General features: G+C 44.8%; 1 protein-coding gene across 1 annotated transcript in view; it reads right to left on the bottom strand.

Moving 5' to 3' along the window:
• Positions 1 to 13,190, bottom strand: part of POLR2A (RNA polymerase II subunit A) — a gene marked incomplete in the record, with an annotated part of 2,048,627 nt that overhangs the window by 232,448 nt on the left and 1,802,989 nt on the right.

Below are 13,190 nucleotides of genomic sequence, written 5' to 3' on the forward strand. Positions count from 1 at the left end.
TATGACCTCTACAGTACATGGATTCCCCATCAGGAAAGGGTCTGTATTATCGCATCAAAATGTAAATCCACCTAATATGACTCCATCAACACCTACACAACAAAATGCACTTCCATAAACCACAAAAGGTTTCCAAGGGTAAGGAAGCACTTTAACAGCACCACAAATTTGCCCTTTTCCCCACTGTAGTGTGAGCTCTGAGTTGGTATATATAGTTAGGGGAGGGGGGCACATCACCCCACTTGAGTGGGTTTGATTTAGTGTGGTGTGTGTTCCGGTGTGCTCAGGGGCAAGTATTTACTTACCTGGGACAACTTTCAATATTCGATAATTTGGGTTTTATTATATAGGTGTCGATGGATTGGTATTAAGCGGAGATATGTTTCAATGTTGAAATATAAACCCACAGGAAAGGCTATACTGAAAACTGACGGACCACTTAAAAAGGAACACACCTGAAGGGTGTTGTGTGTAATGCTCTTCTGGATTTCAACAAAATTAGCACCAAAACAAGTTAGCCATCCCAGAAAGCTACAATGTATCAAACCAAAGTAAAACCAGCTATAAAGAAGGGCACAAAACTCTCTACAGCGAAAAAAAGCCAAAAAGTACAGTTGTGTACACTTACCATAAATGTAGAAGTTAGAGTGTATTCACTGCTGCAGTCATCACACTTGGGTTATCCTACCAGGGGTAGCCCTCAGTCAGCCTGAATACCAGAGGCTTAGTATTTCACCGTCGGTTGCTGTTGCTTCAAGACTTATGTCGGGTCATCAGAGGTATAAAAACAGGCAACTGATGCGATTACATCAGCTTTTCTTGCACCAAATGTCAGGAGCAACCTAATAGGGAGCCAAGTTATGGTGCAAAAACACCACCAGTAAATACCAATAGCACTGTAAGGACTGAGGAGGAGAAAGAGACAAGGGGGCTGGAGGGTGGGAAACCAGGACTGCAACAGTGAATACACCAACATCTACATTTATGGTAAGTGTACACACAACTGTACTATGTTCGTGTTTCACTGTTGCAGTCATCACACTTGGATTGATTCCCAAAGCTGAAGAATAGGTGGAGGCAGTCAAGAAGAGTTGGGGCTGGCTGGTATGCCCTGCAGGACTGCTGTTGCAAAGCCCCCCCTGGATTTGGAAAAGATAGGCAGGTGGTCATACTTGGTGAAGGTATGAACAGAACTCCAAGTAGCAGCTTCCAGAATGTCCCTGGTAGGGACTCCTCTAAGAAAGGTTGTAGAAGTTGAAGTTGCCCTAGTGGAATGCGTTTTGACCCTGTGAGTGGGTGGCTTCCCATAATGTTTGTAACAGAAATGGATACAGTGTGCTATCCATTTGAAGATGGTTTTGATATGGCCTTGCCCTCTGCCCCTAGTGCAAAGCTGAGTAGTAACTGGTCAGATTTCCTAAAGGGCTTAGTCCTATCAAGGTAGAATCTGAGCTGACTGTGCACATCTAGAGAGTGCAGGATTCGTTCTCCCTTATTTTGAGGATTAGGAAAAAAAGTGGGCAAATTGATAGATTGGTTGACAGCCACACTGGACACTTCAGGCATGAAGGATGGGTTGGTCCTGAGGGAGACCCTGTCAGCATGAAAAATAATGAAGGATTCCACGGCCATAAGTGCTTGTAGCTCAGACACTCTTCTAGCTGAAGTGATAGCCAGAAGCAAGGCTGTTTTCCAAGAGAAATTTTAACTCTGCTGATGCAGAAGGCTCGAATGGGGGTGGGGGGTGGGGGTGGGGTAGCGTGAGCTTTTCCAACACAAAGTTAAGGTACCAAGCAAGGGTGGGGGCTCTTCTTGGTGGCCTTAAGTTGTTAGCCCCTCTCAGGAAAGTACAGTTGTGTACACTTACCATAAATGTAGATGTTCGAGTGTATTCACTGTTGCAATCATCACACTTGGGTTATCTCCCTTCAGGTAGCTCTCAGTCAGCCCAAATAACAGACTTCATATTTCTGCGACGGTTGCTGTCGCTCCAGGACCGATGTCAGGTCGTCAGGGATATAAAAACAGGCAACCAACGCCATTACATCAGTTTTTCTTGACCTAAATGTTAGGCGCCCCCCAATAGGGAGCTAAGCTATGGTGGGAAAATAATCACCAGTAAAAAGTAAATACCAATACTCCTGTAAGACGAGAGTAAAATACACAGAGGAGATAAAGAAGGCGGATGGAAGGAGGGAAACCAGGACTGCAGTGAATACACTAACATCTACCTTTATGGTAAGTGTACACAAAGTACAGTTGTGTACACTTACCATAAATGCAGATATTAGAGTGTATTCACTGTTGCAGTCATCACATTTGGGTTATCTGCTTGCAGTAGCCCTCAGTCGGCCTGATTATCAAAGTCTTGGGTCCTGCGTTGGTTGCTGTCTCATCTTCCATGATGTCAGGTAGTCAGGGGTATGAAACATGCAGCTGTGGCCATTACATCAGTTTTTCTTGCCCCAGATGTCAGGTGCCCCCTTAATGGGAAGCAATTAAATACATATATACAAGGTTATACCTCCAACAAAGAAAGCAAATACAGAAAAAGTTTTTAAGCATAGTAAAGGAGCATAGCGGTATAGCCAAAAGAAGTCAGGGGGCTGAAGGGAAGGTAACCAGGACTGCAACAGTGAATACACTCTAACATCTACATTTATGGTAAGTGTACACAACTGTACCAAGTTCTTCGTGTTTCACTGTTGCAGTTATCACATTTGGGTAGATTCCCAAAGCTAAGGATGGGAGGAAGAATTTAGACAGCATTAGGACCAGCTATAGGGCCCTGCAAGACTGCAGTGGCAAAGCCAGCTCTGGATTTAGAGAAAATTGGCAAATTGTAATGCTTGGTGAAAGTATGTACAGAACTCCAGGTAACAGCTTCTAGGATGTCCCTGGTAGGGACACCTCTGAGAAAGGCTGTAGAGGTAGATGCAGCCCTAGCTGAATGGGGTCTAATCCCCTGTGGGATTGGTTTTCCATGGTGCTTATAGCAGAAATGAATGCAAAGGCTTATCCATTTAGAAATGGTTTGTTTTGAAATAGCCTTCCCTTCTGCCCCTGCAGTAAATGCCACCAGCAGTTTTTTCAGATTTCCTTTGAGGTTTAGTCCTGTCCAAGTAAAATCTAACTTGTCTGTGCACATCTAAGGAGTGCAATATCAGTTCCCCTTTGTTCTGTGGACTAGAAAAGAAGGTTGGCAAATGAATAGATTGACTAAGAGCCACACTGGATACCACCTTGGGCATGAAGGAGGGATTGGTCCTGAGGGACACCCTGTCCGCATGAAAGATTATGAAAGGCTCCACTGCCATAAGGGCCTGTAATTCAGATACCCTTCTTGCTGAAGTGATTGCTAAAAGGAAAGATGTTTTCCAAGTAAGGAATTTTAACTCTGCACTTGCAGCTGGCTCAAAAAGAGGCAGAGTGAGTTTTTCCAATACAAAGTTAAGGTCCCAGGCTGGAGTTGGGGCTCTTCTGGGCAGTCTTAAGTTTCTGGCCCCTCTGAGAAACTGCTTGAGCAGTGGGTGAGAAAAGAGAGGTGGTTCTGTGTTGTAATGCGCTGAAATGGCGGAGGTTTGAATTTTGATGGAGAAAAAGGAAACGCCCTTCTGAAGCATCTCAGTTAAGTACTGAAGAATCTGAGGTAAATTGGGTGCTGCTGTGCCATCCCTCGAGTTTGGTTCCAGGCACAGAATCTTTTTCATTTTTCAGCATAATATTTTCTAGTACTAGGCCTCCTTGCCTTAAAAATACCATCCCTCATTTAACAAGTGTTGGATGCCAACGGAGACATTAGGTAATTAGTGAGGCTGCCAGGTTCAGGGTTTGAAGCTGGGGATACGAAATATGGCTCTCCTGCTGTGACAACAGGGTAGTGGTCTGAGGCAGGTGCCATGGGGCTAGATGTGACACTGTGCAAGAAGGGGGTACCAGTGTTGGCGTGGCCAGTCTAGTGCAATCAGTAACATCCTTGGTTTGTCCTGTTTGTGATCTTTAGTAGTACTTGAGAGGAGAGGCAGAGGAGGAAAGGCATAAACTGATAGATATTTCCAGCTGAAGGACAGAGCATCCACCTTCCAAGCTTGCTTGTGGGGAGTCCTTGTGCAGAATTTATCCAATTGGTAGTTCAGGAGGGAGTCAAACGGGTCTACATCTGGGCTTCCCCATTTGTTTAACATGTTGAAAGTCTTTGGTTCCAGTTTCTACTCGTATGGGTCCATGAGATTTCTGCTTAGTTCATCTGCCAGTGTATTTAGTTTTCCTGGCAGGAACTGAGCCTGTAGATGCACTTGGTAGCTCAAGGCCGTGTAACACAGAGCCATGGCTAGTCTGCAGAGGGCGTAGGAATCGGTACCCCCCTGCTTATGTACCACAGTGGTGTTGTCAGTCTTTACCATTAATTGTCCTGGAAGAATGTGGTCCCTGAAGGCTGTACAGCTAACATTTATTTCTGATTGATACGCAGGTGAATTTGACCTGGGTTCCATTTGCCCTGAATGCACTTCCTTGCCAGGTGAGCCACCCATGCAAAGTCTGATGCATCTGTTAGGGTTTGGGCGGCAGGGGGTAGGGAGAATGGCAGTCCCTTGTTTTGGTGGCAGGCCTCTGCCCACCAAAGGAACTCTAATCGTAGGCAAGGTATGATAGGAATCATTGCTTCTAGACCCTGAGAATGTTGACACCATAGGCTTTTTAGATACCACTGTAGTTTCCTTATATGCAGTCTTGCATATGGAATTAGTAGAATGCACGAGGCCATGAGCCCAAAGGCTTGTTGTATTTGTCTTGCAGATAGCAGGGTTTTTGTGGCCACTAGTTTGAAGTAAGTTGTCAAATGAGTTTGTTTCTCTGGCGTGAGGAGAGCCATCTGGGAAGTTGTGTTCAAGCTTGCTCCCAGGAATATAATTTGTTGACAGGGTACCAGCTATTTCTTTTCATTTATGGTGTACCCCATTTTGTACAAATGCCAGATGATTCATAAGTATGTCCTGGCTTTCTGCCTGAATTAGACAATCATCCAGGTATGGATATATCTGAAGATTTCTTTGCCTCTAAAATGCAATGACTGGAGCTAGGCACTTTGTGAATACCTTGGGTGCAGAATATAAGCTAAAGGGCAGTGCAGAGAAAGCACAGTTGTGTACCTACCATAAATGTAGATGTCAGAGTGTATTCACTGCTGCAGTCATTACACTTGGGTTATCCTGCTGGCAGGCTACCCGCAGTCGGCCTGAATTCCAAAGTCCTGGCCCGGCGTTGGTTGCTGTCGCCTCTTCCCTGACGTAAGTGCGCCAGGGGTATAAAAGATGCAGCAGATGCCATTTTCTTCAGTTTTTCTTGCCTCAGATGTCAGGTGCCCCCCAAAAGGGTAGGCTAAAAATATTGCAACTAAAAATGCATGCACTAACAAACATTACCCTCCTCTACAAGCAAATACACCACATAGGTTGCAAAGAATAGAGAAGTACAGATAAGTCCCAGCAATGAAAGGGGGATGGAGGGAGCGTAACCTGGACTGCAGTGGACTGCAACAGTGAATACACTCGAACATCTACATTTATGGTAGGTACATAACTGTACTATCTTCATCGTGTTTCACTGTTGCAGTCATTACTCTTGGGTTGAATCCCAAAGCTGAGATTGGGTGGCTGGAGCTAAACAGGATTAGGAGAGGCTTATAAGGCCTTGCAGAACTGCACTGGCGAAGCCTGCTCTGGATTTAGAGAGGTAAATGGTAGTGCTTTGTAAAAGTGTGCACTGAACTCCAAGTTGCAGCCTCTAAAATGTCTTTGGTTGGTACTCATCTGAGAAAGGCTGCTGCCCTGGTAGAATGAGGCCTAATGCCCTTGGGCACTGATTTGCCATGTTGTGAGTAGCAGAAACGAATGCAGTGGCCTATCCATTTTGAAATAGTTTGTTTTGAGATAGGCTTTCTTTGAGATCCTGCAGCATATGCCACTAAAAGTCGCTCAGTTTTTCTGAAAGCTTTAGTTCTGTCCAAGTAGAAGCGTAATTGTCTGTGTATGTCCAAGGAATGCAGAAGTCTCTCACCCTTATTCTGTGGATTTGGATAAAAGGTAGGCAAATGAATGGTTTGGTTAAGGGCCACACTGGACACTACCTTAGGCATAAATGTTGGGTTCGTCCTTAGAGAAACCCTGTCTGGAGGGAAAATGATGAAATGTTCCACAGCCATGAGTGCCTGTAACTCTGAAACTCGTCTTGCAGAGGTTATTGCTAGGAGCAGAGCTGTTTTCCAAGATAAAAACATTGTATCAGCTGTATTGGCTGGCTCAAAAGGCGGCAGTGTGAGTTTTTCCAAGACATAATTGAGGTCCCATGCAGATATTGGGGCTCTCCTTGGAGGTCTTATGTTTTTGGCCCCTCTGAGGTACTGCCTTAGCAATGGATGGGAAAAAATAGGAGGTTCTGTATTGTAATGAGCTGAAATGGCAGAGGCATGAATTTTAATTGATGAAAAGGATAGGCCTTTGTCCAGCATCTCAGTTAGGTATTGTAAAATCTGAGGAATATTTGGTACAGATGTGTCAATTCCTTGTGCCTGGTTCCAAGCACAGAATCTTTTCCATTTTTCTGCATAAGATTTTCTGGTACTGGGTCTCCTGGCCTCCAAAATAACATCCATCACTGATTTAGAGAGAGGTGTGTTTTGAATGGTTACATTATCCGCCATGCTGCCAGATTTAGGGTCCTGAGTTGTCAGTAAGTGAGGAATTAGAGGCAATGTCCAGGCTGGGCCTTGAGAGAAGCTTTTTAGGATTGGGTACCAGTGCTGGCGTGGCCAGTCTGGGGCAATCAATCATTCTTAGCTTCTCTTGTCTGACCTTTAGGAGTACCTTGGGGAGGAGAGGCAGAGGAAGAAAAACAAACTATTAGACTTTTCCAGCTGAATGACAGAGCATCCACTTTCCATGCTTGCTTGTGTTAAGTCCTTGTGCAGAATTGCTGTAGTTGTCAGTTGTGAGGGGAAGCAAATAGATCTATGTCTGGGCATCCCCATTCCTTTGTTATCATGCTGAAGACTTGTGGATCCAGTTTCCATTCGTGGGGATCCATGAGGTTTCTGCTTAGTTCGTCTGCCAGAGTATTTCTCTTTCCTGGCAGAAATTGTGCTTGCAGGTGTACTTGATAAGTCAATGCTGTGTCCCACAAAGTCATGGCTCGTCTGCAGAGGGGGTAGGAATGTGTGCCTCCCTGCTTGTTTATGTACCACAAGACTGTAGTATTGTCCATCCTTATCAGTAGTTGTCCTGGCTGGAGTAGATCCTTGAAAGCTGTAAGGGCATTCTGAACAGCTAGCATCTCTTTTTGATTGATATGTAGATTCATTTGGCTGGTGGACCATGTGCCCTGAATAGATTTTCCTGCCATGTGTGCTCCCCAGGCATAATCTGATGCATCTGTTAATGACTGCCTGGCTGTGGGTAGAGTGAATGGCTGTCCCTTGTTGAGGTGACAGGCATGTGCCCACCATCAAAACTCCTGATGCAGGCAAGGAATGAGGGGTAATTCACGTTTCCAGGCTTTGACAATGTTGAGTCCAGACACTTTTTAGGTATCACTGAAGTTTCCTCATATGCAGTCTGGCATATGGAATTAGCAGAATGCAGGATGCCATGAAACCCAAAGCCTGCAGAATTTTTCTAGCAGATAGCTGGGTCTTTGTTGCCAATATTTTGAAGTAAGAAGTTAGTTGCCTTTGTCTGGCGTGAGATGAGCCATCTGGGCATTTGTATTTAAGCTTGCACCCAGGAATATTATCTGTTGAGAGGGTACTACTTTTGATTTCTTTTTGTTTACTGTGTATCCTAGGCAAATTAATAATCCTTTTACAAACGCCAGATGCTTTAAAAGAGTGTCCTTGTTCTCTGCTTGTATAAGACAGTCGTCCAAGTAAGGATATATATGAATTCCTCTGTCTGCAAAATGCAATTACTGGTGCCAGGCATTTTGTGAAGACCCTGGGCGCAGTAGAGAAGCCAAAGGGCAGTGCAGAGAATTGGTAGTGCATTGAGCCAGTTATGAATCTGAGGTAGCTTTTGCAAGATTGTCTGATTGGGATATGCAGGTATGCCTCTTTTAGGTCCAAAGTTACAAGCCAAGCCTTCTTGCCCAGCATGGGCAGAAGCTGCTGCAGAGTTAACATTTTGAATTTTGGAACGTCCAGAAATGCGTTTAGAAAAGACAGGTCCAGTACTAGTCAAAGCTTTGTCCTTTCTGGGTACCAAGAAAAGTCTTGAGTAAAATCCTTGTCCCTGCTCTTGCTGTGGTACTTGCTGAATGGCCAACATGTTCATAAGGGACGAAACTTGTTTTTTTCTGCCTCTGCCCATTGACTGTGTGGCAGGTTTGGCATACCTTTTGCCTTTGGCAGGGTGTGAAAGTGGAACCTGTAGCCCTGGGACGCTACATTCAATACCCATTTGTCCTGGGTAATTATTTGCCAATTTTGAGAGAAAAGTGCTAGTTTTCCTCCTAAGGGGGCTGCAAGAAGATAAGTGCTTGGTGCTGGCAGAGGCAAGTCATTGGGAATGTTTCCTGTATGGCTGTGCTTTGTCTTCCCCACTGTTGGAGGTAGAAGCGCCCCACTGTTTAGACCTGTATGAGCCCTGGGGCTGGGATCTGCCTCTGGGACGTTTGTATCTGCCTCTTTGTGGCCTGTCCGACACTGGAAAGGACCAATTCTTTGTAGGACAGTTCCTGCTAAATCTTGATGGCTGAACCTGTAATTTGCATAGATTTCGCTTTGTCCTCCATTTTCTTCAAAACCTCCTCTGCTTTAACACCAAATAAAGTATCATGCTGTAATGGAGCATCTAATAATTTTGCTTTAACATGATCAGACAGATTTTGTTCCTTTAACCAAGCATGCCTCCTAATGACAGAACCCGTAACTGCGGCCCTGCAGGAGGCCTCCAGAGAATCAAAACCACATAGCAATGTATGCTTTCCCACTTGTTCAGTTGCATGCAAAAAATCTTGCATTTCCTTATTTTCTGCACAATCAGAATTGGCCAACATTTTCTGTTTTAACAGTGACATTAATTATTGTTGATATTTAATCATATGAAATTGACAATTTAAAGCCCTCACAGCCAAAGTAGCAGAAGTGTAAACCTTCTTCCCCCATCTGTCTAGTGCCCTTGAATCCCTGTCAGAAGGGATAGGGTTTTTTTGCAGTAGCGGCCTTAACCCCCTTTGGGACCCTGAGAAATAGTTTCTGGGTCAGCAGCAGGGTTTTTATAAAGAAATTTATGAGAGTCTGGAACCCTGCAGTATCTGTCTGGTTTAACAGGAGCTGGAGTCAGAAGAAAGGCCGGACTCTGAAAATACATCTACAATGTCTAGCACAGGGGGAATAGCCAGCGGCCTGTGCTGAGGAAGTAAAAGAAAATCTCTAAGCCTTTTCTTTGATTCTGAGTAATCTTGGCTCTCCCAGTGGAAGTGATCCCTCATGGTATGCACGGTTTCCCCAAAAGAATAATCCTCAGGAGGAGAGGCTAAAGGAATGGATTCTTCAGCATCAGAATCCTCATAGGGAGGAAGAGAGTATTCCTGTACAGAAGAGGAGTCAGAGAAATGGAAACCTGATCTGAAGAGTCATAGTCTGTGTCTTGCCTAGGCCTCTTATCAGGAGGGGGATGGGAACTCCTGATCAAGGTAATAAGGTCTTCGGCCATTTTGAGCATCTGTTTCTTAGATATGGAAGTTTGTCCTGGAGAATGCTGTACTTGTTTCTTTGTCTTTAAAGCTGATTTAGTCTTTGTTTTAGAAGCTGAAGTAGGCTTTACATATAGCTGTGTAGGTCTGAAAAAGTACAGTTTTGTACCTACCATAAATGTAGATGTCCGATAGGTATGCACCTGCAGTCATCACATATGGGTTGTCCTGCCTCAGGCAGCCTTTCGGTCAGCCAGATTCCAAAGTCTGGGTCCGGCGTCGGCTGATGTCTCCCTTTCCCGACGTCAGAGCGCCTGGGGTATAAAAGCGTCAGCCGACGCCATCTTCCTCAGTGTTTCTTGCCCCAGATGCCAGGTGCCCCCAAAGGAAGGCTAAATTTGGAGAAATGCAATAAATTCCAAACATGCACAGACCCCAGCTAGCTATGAGAGGGAAAAGTACCCAATAAATACCAAAGAGGCATACCTATCGGACATCTACATTTATGGTAGGTACAAAACTGTACTATGTCCTTCAAGGATGCATCTGCAGTCATCACATATGGGTAGAATACCATAGACAATCTGGGGGTGGAGGATCTATGTAAAGGATGGTGTAGCTAAAATGCCCTGCCTGCTCTGGATCTGGAGTATAAAGGTAAATTGTAATGCTTGGAAAATGTATGCACGGAGGCCATGTAGCAGCTTCTAAAATGTCCTTGGTAGCCACCCCTCTTAAGAAGGCTGTGGAGGTGGCTGTGGCTCTGGTGGAGTGAGGTCTAATGTTAGCTGGCACAGTTTTTCCATGAAAGGAATAACAGAAACGAAGCAATTCCCTATCCATTTTGAAATTGTCTGTTTGGAAAATGCTTTTCCTTGTGCACCAGCAACATATGCTACCAACAACTGGTCAGTTTTTCTGTAGCTTTTAGTTCTGTCAAAGTAGTAGCGCAACTGTCTGTGTATGTCCAGGGTGTGCAGAAGTTTCTCCCCTTTGTTTTGTGGATTTGGAAAGAAGGTAGGCAGGTGAATAGCTTGGTTTAATGAGACCCTGGATACCACCTTTGGCATAAATGAAGGATTGGTTCTCAATGAGACTCTGTCCTGATGAAAAATAAGAAATGGCTGTACTGCCATGAGGGCCTGTAACTCAGATACTCTTCTTGCTGAGGTTATGGCCAGAAGGAAGGCAGTCTTCAAAGACAGGAACTGTAGTTCTGCAGATGCTGCTGGCTCAAAGGGAGGCAGAGTTAGTTTTTCCAACACGAAGTTAAGGTCCCAAGTAGGCACTGGAGTTTTCCTTGGAGGATTGATGTTTTTAATTCCTCTTAGAAACTGTCTTAGGAGAGGATGAGAAAAGACAGGTGGATCAGTACTGTACTCTGCTGAAGTTGCTGAAGCATGAATTTTAATGGAAGAGCAAGACAGGCCATTGTGGAGCATTTCTGCCAAGTATTCCAGGATATGTGCCATGTTCATCACTGTCGTATCTAGGCCCTTTGAGGTGCTCCAAGTGTGAAATCTTTTCCATTTTGCTGAATACGCCTTTCTTGTGGAAGGCCGGCGAGCTTCCATGATGTCTTGGATAGCTTATCCTGAGGAGGAGTCGAGGTATTTTCCAGGCTGTTAGTTGCAAGGTTTTCAGGTTGGAATGGAGAATTTTGTAATTGTGCTGTGTCAGGAGAAGTGGCCATTGAGGAAGAGGCCATGGTTTCGTGCGTGACATGCTCTTTAACAGTGGATACCAGTGCTGTCTTGGCCAGTCCAGAGCTATCAGAATCACTTTTGGCTGCTCTGTCCTGATCTGCAGTAAGACCTTGGTCATTAATGGAAGAGGTGGAAATGCATACACTGTTAGAGTTCTCCAGCTGAAAGAGAGGGCGTCCACTTTCCATGCTTGTGGGTGGTATGTCCTTGAGCAGAATTTCTTCAGCTGATGATTGTGGGGGGAGGCAAAAAGATCTATGTCCAGCCTTCCCCATGACTGTGTTATCTGTAGGAAGATGTCTGGGTGCAGCATCCATTCGTGTGCATCCATGATATTTCTGCTTAAGGTGTCCGCCAGTATATTGTCTTTTCCTGGCAGAAACTGGGATTGCAGCTCTATATTGAGTTTCAAGGAAAGTTCCCATAGATTCATTGCCAGTCTGCAAAGAGGGTAGGAATGGGTGCCTCCTTGCTTGTTTATGTACCACATAACTGTGGTGCTGTCTGTCCTTAATAGCAGGTGGCCTTGATGCAGAAAGAGTTTGAAGGCCTCGATTGCATGTACCACTGCCAGCATTTCCTTTTGGTTTATGTGCATGCGTAGCTCCTTTTGTGACCATAGTCCTTGAATACATCTGCCCTCCATGTGCGCTCCCCAACCGTGGTCTGAAGCGTCGGTTGTAATAGTTTGGCTGGCTATTGGTTTGCTGAAGGGCAGACCCCTGTTTGACTGGCTTGCTTGAGCCCACCACAGAAATTCCTTTTGCAGGCATGGAATGAGTGGGATCAAAGTTTCTAAGCTGTGACTGTGCTGAGTCCATAAACTCCTTAGGTACCATTGTAGTTTTCTCATATGCAGCCTTGCTTGCGGAATCAGAAGAATGCAAGATGCCATGTAACCCAGGGCCTGCAGGATTTTCCTTGCAGCCAGCTGAGTTTGTCTTGCCAGATACTTGAAGTAATCCGGTAGTTGTCTTTTTCTTCTGTGGGAAAAGCCATTTGGGTGGTTGTGTCTAGATCCGCACCCAGAAAAGTTATTCTTTGGGATGGAACAAGTCTTGATTTGTGAATGTTGACTGTATATCCCAAGGCCTGCAGTAGGTGGATGGCATAATTCAAGTCCTTTACCAAAGTTTGTTGGCTGTCCGCTTGTATAAGGCAGTCGTCCAGATATGGGTATATTTGAATCCCCTGAAGTCTGCAGTGTGCAATTACTGATGCCAGGCATTTCGTGAATACTCTGGGCAGTAGATAAGCCAAAGGGCAATGCTGAGAATCGATAATGCTCTGAACCTGCAAGAAATCTGAGGTGTCTTCTGCAACTTTGTCTGATAGGGACATGCAGGTATGCCTCCTTGAGGTCTAGAGTCACCAGCCAAGACCCCTTGCCCAGCATGGGAAGGAGTTGCTGTACAGTCAGCATTTTGAATTTTGGCACAATGAGATAAGTATTCAGTGCGGACAAGTCGAGAATAGGCCTCCATTGATTTTCTTTTCTTGGAACAAGGAATAGTCTGGAATAAAATCCTTGGCCCTGTTCTGAAAAAGGAACCTTTTCTATAGCTTTCATTTGCATTAAGTTGGAGATTTGTTTCAAAGCCTCTGCCCTTTGATTTGGTGGCAGGTCTGGCATGCCTTTTGTTTTTGGCAATGTATGAAAATGGAACCTGTATCCTTCGTCTATTATTTGCAGTGTCCATTTGTCTCTTGTAATACTGTGCCAATTTTCTGAGAATAAAGAAAGCTTTCCACCCAAAGGTGCTTCTAATTGAGCCCTGGTTGGCGGAGACAAAGCAA

Source organism: Protopterus annectens, chromosome 7.part0, assembly GCF_019279795.1.
Source record: "Protopterus annectens isolate FY-2018-M chromosome 7.part0, PAN1.0, whole genome shotgun sequence".
Taxonomy (NCBI): domain Eukaryota; kingdom Metazoa; phylum Chordata; order Ceratodontiformes; family Protopteridae; genus Protopterus; species Protopterus annectens.